Genomic DNA, 14,329 nt, shown 5'->3' on the forward strand with positions numbered 1-14,329 from the left:
CCTGTGACCTATCAGAGTTGGGAACCTGTGTGCCGTAACCCTTGAAACCGACAGCCCACCTGATTAGTGTTATACAGTTATCAGTATGCCTGTCTAGGTGGAGATTCTATTAAAGTATAAATAGATGAGACAGGTTTTTGTTTTTAACTGCTAATCAGAAATAGCTTGTCATTTTTTTTTTGAGACTCTCCTAGACTACTTTTAAGACTGCCTTTGAGGCTGCCAAGAAGATGAAGTAAATTATTATCACCATCTCATAAAGTGAAACCGTGGACTGGATCTCTTTATTCACTGATAATATCTGCTAGATGCTGAGCACCCCCAGAATGTATTTCTAGGGAAGTTTATCTTTGCAAGAAGAGTCCATGAACGCAACACTGAACACATTTTCTGAATGATTTTCCCAGTATTCTCTGTTTCCATGCCGTGTGCTGTCAGCTGTATAAAAACTGTGGATTTAAAAACATAGCATGATATAATAGTATTGATAGAGATTGATTCTGAGAATAGGTCTGCAGCAGAAGACTAGCCTCCTGATAAGAAAAATAGATCATCAGAGGAAAGTCATTTTGACCCTCATTCCCTGGGAGGAGGAGTACTTGAATCACAAGCCCAGGTGCTCAGGAAATCTCCTGTCACTCTGAGATGGGTTGGAACATGGTGCCATGTCTGAAGCTTCTAAATACAGTTCAGGCTGGGTCATCCTGCCAGATGCTGAACTGGCACCACCACGGGAATCGAAGTGGGAACTCTGACAGTGCTTAAATGCCATGGCCCCGGGGCTCAAAGTCTTCTGAGGCCGGGATGGGGAGAGGCAGTGCAGAGCCTTATGGGGAGGAGGGTAGGAGCAGCTTTGGCAGGGAACCCCCTGCTGCCTTGGTGACACCACCACTCCTTCTGAGGGCAACAGACACCCAAGAACACACCAGCTATTTTAGAAGCTGTCAGCTTCTGAATTGCTGACACACTTGGAGGACACTGTGTCTCCAAGGGTCATCCTGACCCATCAAGGTAGGTAGGCCTGGGGGGAAAAACAGAGGCATGCTCTAGTCAAGGTGTTGACTTGGGAGCAGGTGGATTATTCAAGTGACCTGGTGAAGATGAAGGGAGTTAGAGATGGGAGTTAGGAATAACATGTTGACTTTGAAATTCCTAAACCAGCCTTCTACCTACAGAAGCACTTTCTACCTTACCCCACCCTGTCCTTGGCCAGCGGAAAAATCTACCCTGGGTTTACCTGGGGTTAGGATCCTTTGATGACTCATTCCCTTTTGGAAAAGGTTTTAGAAAGAAAAAAAAAAAATCCCGACAAGAGACATTCAAGAGGCAGAGTTTTACTGGAGGGTCTGGGACCATAGGGTGTAAAGGTGGAATTCTAAATTTTGCAAGTGTCTTCAGCCATTTGGGTGAGCTGTGAATTAAAAGAGAATGCTATTAATATCATTAATCCAGAGTATTTCTTTCACTCGTAGGGCTTACCCTGTGCCCTCGGAGTAGGCTCCTTTCTTCTGTGAAAGCATTTGATTTTAGGGTTTCCTGAGGGTGATGTGTGATGGTGGATGAGTTTCTAGTTTTGGAGTAAAGAAAGACTTGGGGCCTTATTTTCTCTCAGATGTTTCTGGGTGGTGGTGCTCGGCACGATAGCTTGTCTGAGTCTCAATAATCTCGCTGGTAAAAAATAGGGTTATACCACCCAATTCTTGGGCCTCCCCCTTCTGGCCCCTGGGAGCCTCACCTCAGCTCTGGATCTTTTCTGCCTCCCTAGTGTGTACTTCCCTCTCTAGAGGCAGGGAGTGAGTACTCTCCAGAACATTGCTGAGCTGGAGTCAGGGCTCCCTACAGCCTCCCTGTTCCTTCTGGCCTCTCTGCCTCCCTGGAGAAGTGTCCTTGGGTTGCTTCTTCAGCCTTAGACACTCTCCCTGCTTCTCTGTTCAAGGCTAGAGTTTGCCTCCCTGGCCACTTTCTTTACTGAAGATCCAACACAAGTCTTTCCTCAGCAGTCTGCCTCCATCTTTCTTCTTTCTAGACCTGGTTAGTTTCCTTCTCAAGCAGTGCAAACCAGGAGATAATCCCTTGAAAGTTTCACACAAAACAGGCTTTCTTATGTGAGCATTTTCATTGTGTGTGTGTGTGTGTGTGTTTGTATTCTTTTTGGCTTTTTCTCCTTCTGCCTTTTTACCATGTCTACTAATGCTATTCAATTTTAATGTTTTATTTTTCCCCATTAGGCCCTGAATTATTTTTATTCTTTTTGCTTTGTGACCTTTTCCCATTTTCCATTTTATATTTTCTTTATTGGGATATGTTTTTCTTCATTTAAAAGGACACACGCTTTCTTTCTTCTTTTCAGAGATGAGTAGGAAAACTGATTGGGAAAAAATGTAAATCTTATGGTCACCTGTCTTTCTAAACTATGGAAAAGAATTAAATGTATTCCTGTGCTGTGCAGGGACTTTCTTGAGAAGCATCAGTATCTCTTGATTATTATTATTCCCATTTTAGATGAGGAAAGTGGCTCAAAAAGGTAAGTTGCTTGCAGGGTAGTGAGTCCGTATGATTCTGAAGATGGTCCATGCTCTTTCCCATACCCCCCCCCCCAGCATCTCTGCAAATGCCACTTCACTGAAGTCAGCAGGGGCCTGGGGTGCAGCAGCTGTTTATCAGGAGTCCCTGTGAACCTGGAGGAGGGCATCTCTTATCTGCTTTTCCCTCAGCATCACTAGCTCTAGCATTTGTAGAAGGGGTTGATCTTCTATCCATTATTATCCTCATGAGTGTAGCACCTTTTGCTTCTCAGGTGAGTGTGGAGGTGAGTTTGTGTGTTTCCTAGGTGCTTGATCATGACGGATACTCATGAAAGTGACTGAACTCACTGCACTTCATTTGAAGACCCCAAAAGCTTTCAGGGCAGACCTTGCCTTTTAGTATAACACAAATCGCAGTCATGAAAAAGAAGAGCTGGTAGGATTCCAACAGTTCATGATATGAAGTCAGGAGGCAACCCTGGGATTTAATAGGGATTTCACTGGGAACATAGTACATAATTAAGACACTTCTTTGCTAGGGTCTTATTTGTCTCCTGGAGGAAGACTGGAAGAACAGCATTGAGGATTGTTCATGTGGCATCAGCTACCCTCCCAGCTCTTCTCCACCTGTGTTGTTAAACATACATTTTATTCATTCAACAAAATAACATTTTATTGAGTGTGTAATAGGTGCCAGACACAGTTCCAGGTGCTAAGGAGATGAGTGGGACAATGCAGATGTGATTTGGGTATATAATATGTTGCCGTTCTCTAAACACATGCTTCTGCCACAGCTTTCTTTTTTCCTGGAAGATCCTTCTCCTCTTTTCTCATTTCTGTCTTTGCATTTCAGACATCTCTTTTTTTTTTTTTTTTTTTTTTTTTTAAAGAGAGAGTGGGGAGAGAGAGACAGAGAGAGAGAGAGAGAGAGAGAGAGAGAGAGAGAGAGAGAGAGAGAGAGAGAGAATTTTTAATATTTATTTTTTAGTTCTCGGCGGACACAACATCTTTGTTGGTATGTGGTGCTGAGGATCGAACCCGGGCCGCACGCATGCCAGGCGAGCGCGCTACCGCTTGAGCCACATCCCCAGCCCCAGACATCTCTTTCTTATGCCCACAAAAGACTTTTGGAATGGAAGAGGTTCCCCTCACCTGTAAACACCATGGCATTTTGTTCCTATTTTTCTGAGATAACAGTATATGGAAAGTAGTATTCATATATTCAAATCTTTTTCTATCTACACAGTGTTTGTGTAAATACACAAATACACACATCTTGTTGAAATTCATAAAAGTTTTCACAAAGTAGGTATCCTTATTTTACAAATGATAAAACTAAAGCTTAAAGAGGGCGAGTGATTTGCTCAAGGTTAGGCAGTTAGAAAGAGAAGAGATGAACTGTGGACCTTCATCTTTTGGATACCAAGCCCTAGTGTGCTAGGTGTCATGCTGGGTTTTAACTTTTCTACTTTTAGTATATTTTGTAAGCACCTACTGGCATAGGTCATATCTTTTTCAATTTGGTGCCCCTCACAGCACCTGTGCATTGCCAAACCTAGGCTAGATCCTCAATCATCGACTTCATATCGTGAACTGATGGAATCCTACCAGCGTTTTTTCCGTGACTGTGATTTGTGTTACACTAATAGGCAAGGTCTGCCCTGAAAGCTTTTGAGGTCTTCAAATGAAGTGCAGTGAGTTCAGTCACTTTAATGAGTATCTGTCATGATCAAGCACCTAGGAAACACACAAACTCACCTCCACACTCAGCATGAATTTACTTACTGTTGTTTTAATAGGAACATTCTAACAAGGGATAGGGTAAGAGCTTTCAGGGGCTTTGGAGGAAAGCCTACTTTTCTCTTGTTGAACAAATAAATGATTGATTGAATGAAAGAACTCAGCAGGTTACTGAAGAGGTTATTATAGGTGTTAGCTATGTATTGCTCATATTCACCAAACAGACTAGTTCTCTGTTTGTATGTCAGGGTGGGTATATTTTAAACTTGGTGTAGCTGGAGGTCTCCTGAGTGTCATTTAAAGGGCATTGTATATTCCTGGCTGTGCTCACATGTCTATCCTACTCACATGCTTGAAATTACCACCTCCAAGGACACTGTCTCCAGGAGTCATAGTTAAATTATTCTTGTTGCTTAGCAATTGACTGTTTAGTTCTTCCCCTTTAGTACATCAGCATGAATTTACTTACTGTTGTTGAATGGGAACATTCTAACAAGGTACCGGGTAAGAGCTTCTAGAGCCTTTGGAGGAAAGCCTACTTTTCACTTCACAAAATTTAAAAGACCAGATGGCAGTTGTAATATGGTGCTAGAGCAGTGGCTGGTGGTGGGAGTGGTGGTGGGAGGTTGGAAGTCAAGGTTGCAAAGAGCTAAATAAGCACTGGCTTGGGGATGAGCTAATGTGTCACTTTGCCCAGGAAAAATGCCAAGCCCCTCAAGGAGGGGCTGTGTTGACAGTTGGTAGCTTAAAATCAACTGGTAAATTTTAAAGGCCACCCCGTGGATCAGAATCAACTTTTGGAAGGCCTCTGGTCCAAGAGGTATTTAGGTTGGCTCTATAGCCATGTGGCTGATGGCCCATTTTGATTATTTCATTTATGTGTTGTTGTGCATTAATCAGGAATATCTTTTAAACAAAAAAAAATTGGTCTCACCATTCTTAACTTTATGGGAAACTAAAAAATATTTGAAATCAAGACTTTTTTAGATAATCCATAGCTCATATTTGTCTTATTTTTGTTGTTGTTTCCCTGACTTTGGCATAGAACCTTCTATGTTAATTTGACACTTTTCTGTTTGTAAAGTTCTTTGACATACATTATTATCAGCTGAATTCTCTTCAAACATACACATTCACTAAAGACCATTAAAAACTTTTGGGCCTTGACACTTTGATCTGAGTTAAGCCTCTAAACAAACAAATTTTGCACAAATAGGAACTAACTCAAAGGCCCTATCCTGTCTTTCATTGCTGTCATTAACCATTTCTCAAAGCCCAAATATTTTCCAAGTACTGTACCTTTTAATCTTATTTGGTTTATTGATCTAGGCTAAAGAAAAAGGGCAATTTGACATCAACAGTGATCTTCAGTGTCACATTTGGATACTTGACCCAGGTTGGACCAGGGATAGAAGGTAAATACAGCAAAAGAAGCCTTTTACACTTTAACTTAGGTGTTAAATAATGTCAGGTTGGTGAAGGGAATTAAATCATTCCCCGACATAACTGCCCTGGTACTGAGAAAGGAAATCCCCCCCCACCCCCCCACCCCCCGGCCCCCACCTTGGTTTGGATTTGCTCCTCCCCCCCCCAAAGAACTGACAATGTTTTTGTTTGCATAGAGCTGTCTTCCTAGCAGTCTGCAAGTGCACAGCTATTCAGTGCTAGCTCTGAAAGCCAGCCGCAGTCCACAGTGGGAAGAACATCAACTCCAGTGTGAACTAACTGGCATCCCTCTCTGACTTCTCCTGCTCACATAATGAGGGAAGTCTTCTAGTCATGCCATGCCTCTGCCTACACTTTTGAAAAGTGGCAGCATTAATGCCTACTTCATAGGGTTTCTGAGAAATTTATGTAAGACCATAAATAAAAGGTCTAATAGAATATCCATTATATCTTTTCCTTTTTTTTTTTTTGTAAATTCCCTCCACCTTCAAAGCATTCTGGAATGTGAGAGGTGAAACTTTTGGTGTCAGTGAACCTTTGCCTGTTCACCCAGAAATAGATAAAAAAAAAATAATAATCACTGCTTCACTTTATTCCAAAGCTTCTTTAAAAGGCTTAGTTCTTAGGGCTGGAGTTGTGGCTCAGCGGTAGAGCACTGGCCTAGCACGTGCGAGGCCCTGGGTTCGATCTTCAGCACTACATAAAAATAAATAAAGATATTGTGTCCAGCTACAACTAAAAATAGATATTAAAAAAAGGCTTAGATCTCAGAGATGACTTCAAGTCCTTGCTGTGTTCTATGCATCACTGAGAGAGGTGCTGGTTGTTAGTTAGAGAATGCTTTAGGCAGCTAAAGAGATATGAGCTCTTAGTCTCCTTAATTGGCTTATTGGCATGGGAATTGCTGGCTTCAGGTTACCAACCCCCTTTCTCCCAAATAGAACTTGGAGGGCACGGAGAGCTCAAAGACTCCATTCCATTACTGAAGTCATCTACACAGGCTTATTTGAATGTTTGCTATTATCGTAATTTTAGTTTAATCCAACTTGGGTTATAGTTCATTCCCTTGAAGCTCTGGACGGAGTATCAAATTTGGGCTCAGTCCGTACTCAGGATAGTGCCAAATGCTCTGCTTCGGCCATATTTAGAATTACTCTATGAAGTTTCATCACCAGCTTTCACTAAGCTATCTGATAATTTGCACTGCAGAGGTCCTCTGGAAATAGGATTCCACTTCTACTTGATACCAAGAATGCTGCTTGTGTATAAGATTCTGAGGTTTGCCCTGATGTGAATGGAAGACCTGAGATGGCCATGGAATTTTGGGATTGGGAACGTTGAAATTTAGGAACTAGACCAAGGAATGACTCTCCTACAAAATCAAATAGAAAATAACACTCAATATGGTCAGGCATCAGCCCTTGGCATGAGGGAAAAAAAAACAGATAAAGTGTTTAGATTAAAATTTTAGTTGAGTCTTTCTCCTTTAATTGTTTAAATTATCTTTTTCCTTGGGGGAATAGATGAGAGTTGGTGTTCAATCCTACAGAAGTGGCATTGTGCATCTAATCTCAAAAAATTCTACCTCTGCCATTGTCTTCTAGCACCCCTCTGCCATACTGAAACCAGGCTATGATATTTCATTCACACAGAAGATGTGGCAAAGCATCAGGCTTGGCTTATGGAATTCAGAGTCTGGGTGGCAGAACCATCATCACTATAATACAAGATAAAAATTTGAGTTTGTGGAGAATCGAATGTTCTGACATCCAGGATTCTCCAAACTCAATCTGGCCAGGAATCATTTGTTCTTTGATGTCCAAAGAGCCTAGAAGAATGAGTAGAAAACAGTCAATGTTCAATAAATGGTTGTTTAGTTGAGTTGAACCTGACTTTCCACCTTCATCTCTAATTTTCTTTACATATTATAAACTTTGACCATATCAGTTTGCTTATCAGCCCCTTAAAAATGTCAAATCCTTATTGATGTTATTTATGCTTACTACATGACATTCTTTCCCCACTATTCCTTGCTCATTGATACTGAACTTACATTTCAACTTCTTACTCAGATGTCACCTCATGGGCTGGGGATGTGGCTTAAGCGGTAGCGCGCTCGCCTGGCATGCGCGGGGCGCTGGGTTAGATCCTCAGCACCACATAAAAAAATAAAATAAAGATGTTGTGCCCACCGAAAACTAAAAAACAAATATTAAAAAATTCTCTCTCTCTCTTTAATTAAAAAAAATGTCACCTCATGAAGTCTCCTCAGTTCTTTTATAATTGTTGCTTCCTTCTCAAAGCTTCTTAACACATTTTTTCCCACCTTTGTTGGAGCAGCTAGCATCATTAGTCTTTTTAAGTAGGTCCTTCCTACCATGTGAGTTCCTTAAGGGCAAGAACTTGGTTTAACTGTCTTGAACCATTAGTATATAACCTGGTCTATAAAAAGTCGAACATTTGGTGAAATAAAAATGTAATTAAATATAGTCCCATGTGTCTGAAATCCTTAGACAGTAGAACTGATGTAATCTAAACTTTGGCATAAATGATATTTTATATATATAAAGTCTTAGCAGAGTGCCTGACACATAGTAGGAGCTCAATAGATGTTACCTACTAACATTTGGGGATAGTTCTTGTGAGCTCATATTCATCTCACTATTCAAAGCCAATTACATGGTTATCAACAGAATCACTAGATTGTGTTTTGTTATAGCTACAAATATAATTTTTAAAGCTGGATCATGTCTTAGACCCTCAGCTTCTAACATTAAAGATAAGGAAACAGATCAAATGAACCAAAGAGACTTGCAAGTTTCCCACTCCTGGTGAATAGCAGAGGCACAGAACTAAATATGCTTTGTTCACTGCATTCTTGAATGATTCTTCAAAATTATCTGTTAAGTGCAGATGCACATCAGTTGGCTGACTGTAAAAATGTGCTAAAAAATATCTCCAATCTTGATAATAACTGTTCATTAAAATCAAGTGTAGGCAATTTAGGCATTTGTATGTATGATAACCAAATCAATTTATTGTGGTTGGTTTGCTGTTGTTAGACTTGGTGGTCTCTAAGCTGCACTACTAATCCATCCATTAAACATTAGAGTTGAAAGAGCCTTTATAGCACCTCTAATTAAATGTGCATGTGCTGTGCTATAAAGATTAAGGAAATTGGGAACCAGAATAGTTATGTGACTCAGCCAAGATCAAACATGTTTAAACCATTTCAGTTGTGGGGATGGTTAAAATAGTTGAGAAGTGTTAGCAGAATTGCCAGCTGCTTTGGCCAGGGTCAAACCTAGTTTGAGCTCAGGGACATCTGATCATTTAATTAGGAAGCAGTAGGCCGGTGTTCTACCCTGTTAGCTTTCAATTTCTCTTGGTTTCAATTTCTTCATCTACAAAATGGACATAAACATATATGCTTTCTACCTCGTCAATTGGAAGGATGTATTACATGTATAAAATATAAATTCAGAAACTGCTTTGTCACTACTATTATTTATGAATAAACTCAACTGTTTATGAACTTCATCTTACAGTATCCATTTTATCAGTGGGATAGAAAGTGAGCAGTGCTATGAACTGATATAAGGATTTCGGGGGGGAATGGAACTATGTTGGTTTGACCTTACAAATCACACGATGTGATTGGCTCACTATAGGTTTTCCTGAGTTTCTCCTTTAACTTCTTTGTGAAATGTCACTTTATTGTTTATGTTCCTGATTTACTGAAACTCCCCATGGTGAAATGCTATTCATAAAAGGCATCTGATGGCCAACAAAGCTTTCTGGGTCATTCAAATGAGTTCTTCATGCTTATTTTGAAAGAGCAAAGGTCTTTTTTTTTTTTTTTTTAATCTTTAAGACTTCAAGGGATTGTTTTTTGAACGAATGATATGATTTTATGAAGAAAATCAACTATGTATTTCTTATATTCATCACTTAGGTAGCTGGATTACATATTTTAATTTAATAACTAAATTTATAAATTTGCTTAGCATAAGACATAACTATGATTCAGAAATGTGTTCATCCAAAGGATTAAACTTTTTGTTATCGATTTTTTCTGGGTGCATTATACTTATACATAATAGTGGTACTCATTGATATATCCACATATGTTCACAGCCTAATTCAGTCTGCTTCATTCACTGTACCCCCTTTTCTTTCCCTTCTCCCCCCTCTGGACTCCTTAATCTACTTTAGTGTCTCTCTTCTATTTTCATGAGGTCTCTTTTCTTTTTTCTATTTAGCTTCCATATATGAGAGAAAACATGTGACCCTTGACTTTCTGAGTCTGGCTTATCTCACTTAGCATGGTATTCTCTAGTTCCATCCATTTTCCTGCACATGACATCATTTCTTTCTCCTTTGTGGATGAGTAAAACACTTAGTGTGTATTTACCACATTTTATTTTATCTATTCATCTGTTGACAGGCACCTAGGTTGATTCCATAATTTGACTATTGTAAATTCTGCTGCCCTAAACATGAGAATTTGTGTATTGCTGTATCACACTAACTTTAATTCTTTTGGATAAATACCCAGGAGTGGTACAGCTGGGTCATTTGGTGGTTCCATTCTTAGTCTTTCAAGGAACTTCCATTTTGATCTCCATAGTGGAAGTTTTAATTTGCCATTGTACCAACAGCATATAAGTGTTCCAAAGGATTAAACTTTATGTTTAACAAGCCTATTGATCTTGACTCTGAGGTTACTGTTTTAAGGGTATTAGAGGGCAGCATATCTCACAGGTAACCTTAACTCTTCTAGAAATTTAAATAAACTATACTTTAGTTACTTAATATAATATCAATATTATATTATTCAAATTATGATATATAATAAACAACTGGGATTGGAAAACTTCATGGCATATTCAAATTATTGTGAAGGTGGCTGGTGCCTACTATCTGTAATAACAGTCACTAGTTCTACTTTGTGATAGTGAGAATTTTGGAGGGCAGAGTATTTCTGGGGGTGTAAATAGCTGTCTTTGTAAATTCTCACCACACTGCCTTTGCTTGCATAGATGTTTTTTCATTTCCTTACTAGTACCCATGGATTATCAGGACTGTTCCAATCTCCTCAAATTCCTGTTGTTTTTTTTTCCTTCTGGATTTCTACAAGATATTTGAGATGATACGTAATGTTGTGGAAAACTGTATGATAGTCATTTGTGTTATTTTCTGATTATTTATGAATATACCCAGCGCCCACTTCTATTGTAAATACCTTGAAATGGAGTCCCTTTGTGGACTTGGTATTTCAGAATCTAGCACAGTGCTGGGCACATAGTAAGCACTCAATAAACACATAATTAATCAACACTAACTAGGAAACTTCTCAAGGTCTGAAATTCTGTTTCTAATTATCTATATGGTACCTCATTCTGGAGCCATATGCTCACAGGTGATTATTGATTGGTTTGATTGAAACTGTAAACCCTTAGGCATAGCCACTCAATTCTTTAATCCCTATGATAATGTGAATCTGTTTCCCTCGTCTTTTTCCTTATTTAACCTGTCTTTCCCAAACAGTTTTAAATTTGATGTTTCTAATTGAGGTTTCCTGGGTAATCACTTGCATTTCCTAATTTACTTTCTTCAAATCATCAGAGAGAGAGAGAGAAGAGATTCAAAAAGTTTTCAGTTCAGTTCTTCTCATTGCACAATGAGGAAATAGGACCTTTGTGGTTAAGCAACTTATTTAAGGTTATTTGTTAATCCTTTAATGTTAAATTTTGAGTCTCCTTTTATTCCAGATGACATAATGAGTTAAGAGTTGAGTCTCCTATTTCCTAATTCTCCAGTGACAGTCCCTATTTCAATCACAGCCTCAACTAGACTACCATTAAATATTTATGACTTGGCTCAGTGATTTCTTGCCTCCCTTCCCCCTTCCTAAACATACATTAGAGAAATCATCTCTAAAACTTCTGCTGGGCTCTACCTAGGGTGTCTACTTCCAACCTTTTCATCATGGTACAACTCTATGGTGAGGAGATTTTGTAATTCTTTGCTCCAAATGGAGGTTAAGATTTTTTTATTTTAAAAAAACTTGTTTTGAGAGGTTTATAACAATTCATAATATTTATGGTAAATGAGGAGCTCTTAGGGTATTACGGAAACAAAATGGGATTTGGAAATCCACTTCTTAGGGAATCTGAATTACTATGTTTTGCTGAGTGTGTAATGATATGGAGTCAGGCTAAGATTTGTCACTCAGAAGCAGCTCTTATCTTAGATAAGTAACTGTACTTTTCTGTGCTTTAAGGAGACCAAAAAATAGCTCCTGTTTGGTCCTGAGACACAAAGTTATATGCTTAGACATGTAGAACCTAATTATAAAACTTATAGATTTAAAAATTTTTTTTTGGAGAGGATATTAGCTGGACTAGTGACTATGGATAAGCCAAAGTTTTTGGTAAGAAACTTTTTTTCTAGGAGGTCTGGTTCCATTCTGCAGCTCTCTGAAGGTATATAGAAGTGACAGATGAGGAACGGGAGAGAATGGATGGAACTGACACTTTGTTCCCTGTGGATACTGACAAGACTGTAAATACTCTTGCCAAGGATGCTGCCTAAGTTTGACAGAGAAAAAAATCCAGGGTTAGAAAGAAAGACAAAGAACCCATGGGACATGTTGTTCACAGCTGTAGAGACCTGTTGCAATTGAGTAAGGGTGGTAGCAAGATGGGTGGGCATTTTGGACCTTCTTTCTTCCATTTTACTGGTCAAAGACTGACCTGCGAGAAGCTCTGAATCTTGACAGCATGACAAAGTCACTTGTCAATTCTTTCACAGACGTTGCTCACAAGAAGGCAGATGAGTGGCCAGCAAGTACATGAAAAAATGTTCAATATCACTAATCCTCCAGGAAAAGCAAATGAAAATCACAATCCCATATCACCTCACTCTAGTAAGGATGTCTGTGATTAAAATAGACACTGGGAAAGTGTGGATGAGAATGTGGAAGAAAGAAAACACTTGAGTGCTCTCAGTGGGAGAGTAAATTAGTACAAACCTTATGGGAAACAACGAAAAATAAACTTAAAACTGAACTCTTATGTGATCCGGCAATTCTACTACTGGCTATTATCTAAAGGAAATTAAATTGGTACGTCAAAGAGACATCTACACTTTCGTGTTCGTTGCAGCACTGTTTCCAAGAGTCAAGACATGGGAACAACCTATGTTCATCAACTGATGAGTAGATAAAGAAAATGCTGTGCATATGTCCAATGGAATACTATTCAGCCAATAAAAGAATAAAAGTCTGTCATTTGTGTCAACATGCATGAAACTGGAGATCATTATGTTACGTGAAATAAACCAGCCACAGAAAGACAAGTACCACATGCTCTCACTCAGAGTTCACATCTAAAAAATTCAGTCCTATAAAAATTGAGAGTAGAGTATGGTTACGAGAGGCTGGGGAGAGTAGGAGAAGGAAGGAATGGGGAAGGTGGATCGATGGGCACTCAGTTATGTTTATACACAAGCAAGAAGATTTGGTGCACTGTCACACGGTGGAACTAATGTACTGCACATTTCAGAAAACTAGACATAAGAATTTTGAGTTTTCACTACCAAGAAATGATAAGTGTTTGAGAAGACAGATATGTCTAAACTGATTTAAACATTGCAAATGTATACAAACATTGACACATCATATTACCCCCATTGAGATATACAATTTTTGTGTTTTTATAGATCAAAGATAAATTTAATTGAAAAAAGAAAAATAATGTAACCTAGCAAAAGTGATAAATATTTAAGAAGATGAAAATGGTAAACGGTCTGATTTAATCATTGTATATTGTTCGCATATATCAGATAACCAACACTATCCCATAATTTGTACAATTATTATGTCAATTTTTAAAAAGTTAAAAGAAAAAGAAGTCCTTTGTCAGAGTTATATGCTTTTTTGGAAAAATCCAAACTTTACTCATCAATATTTACTTACGGAGGGAATGTTCAGTATTGAGGCTGTGTTATAGAAACAGGTTCTTAGGCTTGGTTTGCAGTACCGTTTGGCCTGATAAGATTGAATTAGCTAATTTCAATTTGGAAAACCTTAGAATTCTTGGCATCCAGTTCCTCAGAGAAAAATGTATAAATTCCTGAGGAATCTTCTCTGGTACATCTGACTTCAGCCTTCTCCATCTTTCTGCCTCCTGTCTCCCCCGTCCACCTACACACACACACACACACACACACACACACACACACACTTCTCTTCATGAGAACAGAAGACACAGGACAGGACCATCTGGCCCAGCATGCCAGCTTTTTATTTGGTTTCTCTGAATCCCACCTTCCTGTTTGGATCAACCCTCCCCTCACCCATACTTCAGAAACCAATCAAGGTGTCTCCTGAACTCATTTATTCCTTTTGTTTCAATTGCCTTCTCGAGTAACTTTTTCCATATGCTTATATCCTTGCCTCACAACAGAGATTTTTTTCCCATCAAGAATGGCCTGATTGGGTTCCTAGGAAAAAAAAACCATTTACTCAAATATGTGACAAAGTGCTTCTAACGATCCCAAACAACTTTTCATTACTTTTGATGACCAGGGCATACATGAGTGGAGGAAAAATT

General features: G+C 39.0%; 1 protein-coding gene across 3 annotated transcripts in view; it reads left to right on the forward strand.

Moving 5' to 3' along the window:
* The window catches only part of TBX15 (T-box transcription factor 15), a 110,616-nt gene that overhangs the window by 43,108 nt on the left and 53,179 nt on the right, over positions 1-14,329 (forward strand). The window contains exon 1 of one of the 3 annotated variants that reach the window (XM_081306088.1): positions 814-1,011. The exons of the other annotated variants lie outside the window; for them this stretch is intronic. The gene's annotated coding sequence lies outside the window, so the exon portion shown is untranslated. Of the gene's footprint in view, positions 1-813; positions 1,012-14,329 lie in introns of those variants that run through there. 3 annotated transcript variants of the gene reach the window in all.

The sequence above is a fragment of the Spermophilus citellus genome, assembly GCF_964194105.1.
Source record: "Spermophilus citellus genome assembly, chromosome: 9".
Classification (NCBI taxonomy): domain Eukaryota; kingdom Metazoa; phylum Chordata; class Mammalia; order Rodentia; family Sciuridae; genus Spermophilus; species Spermophilus citellus.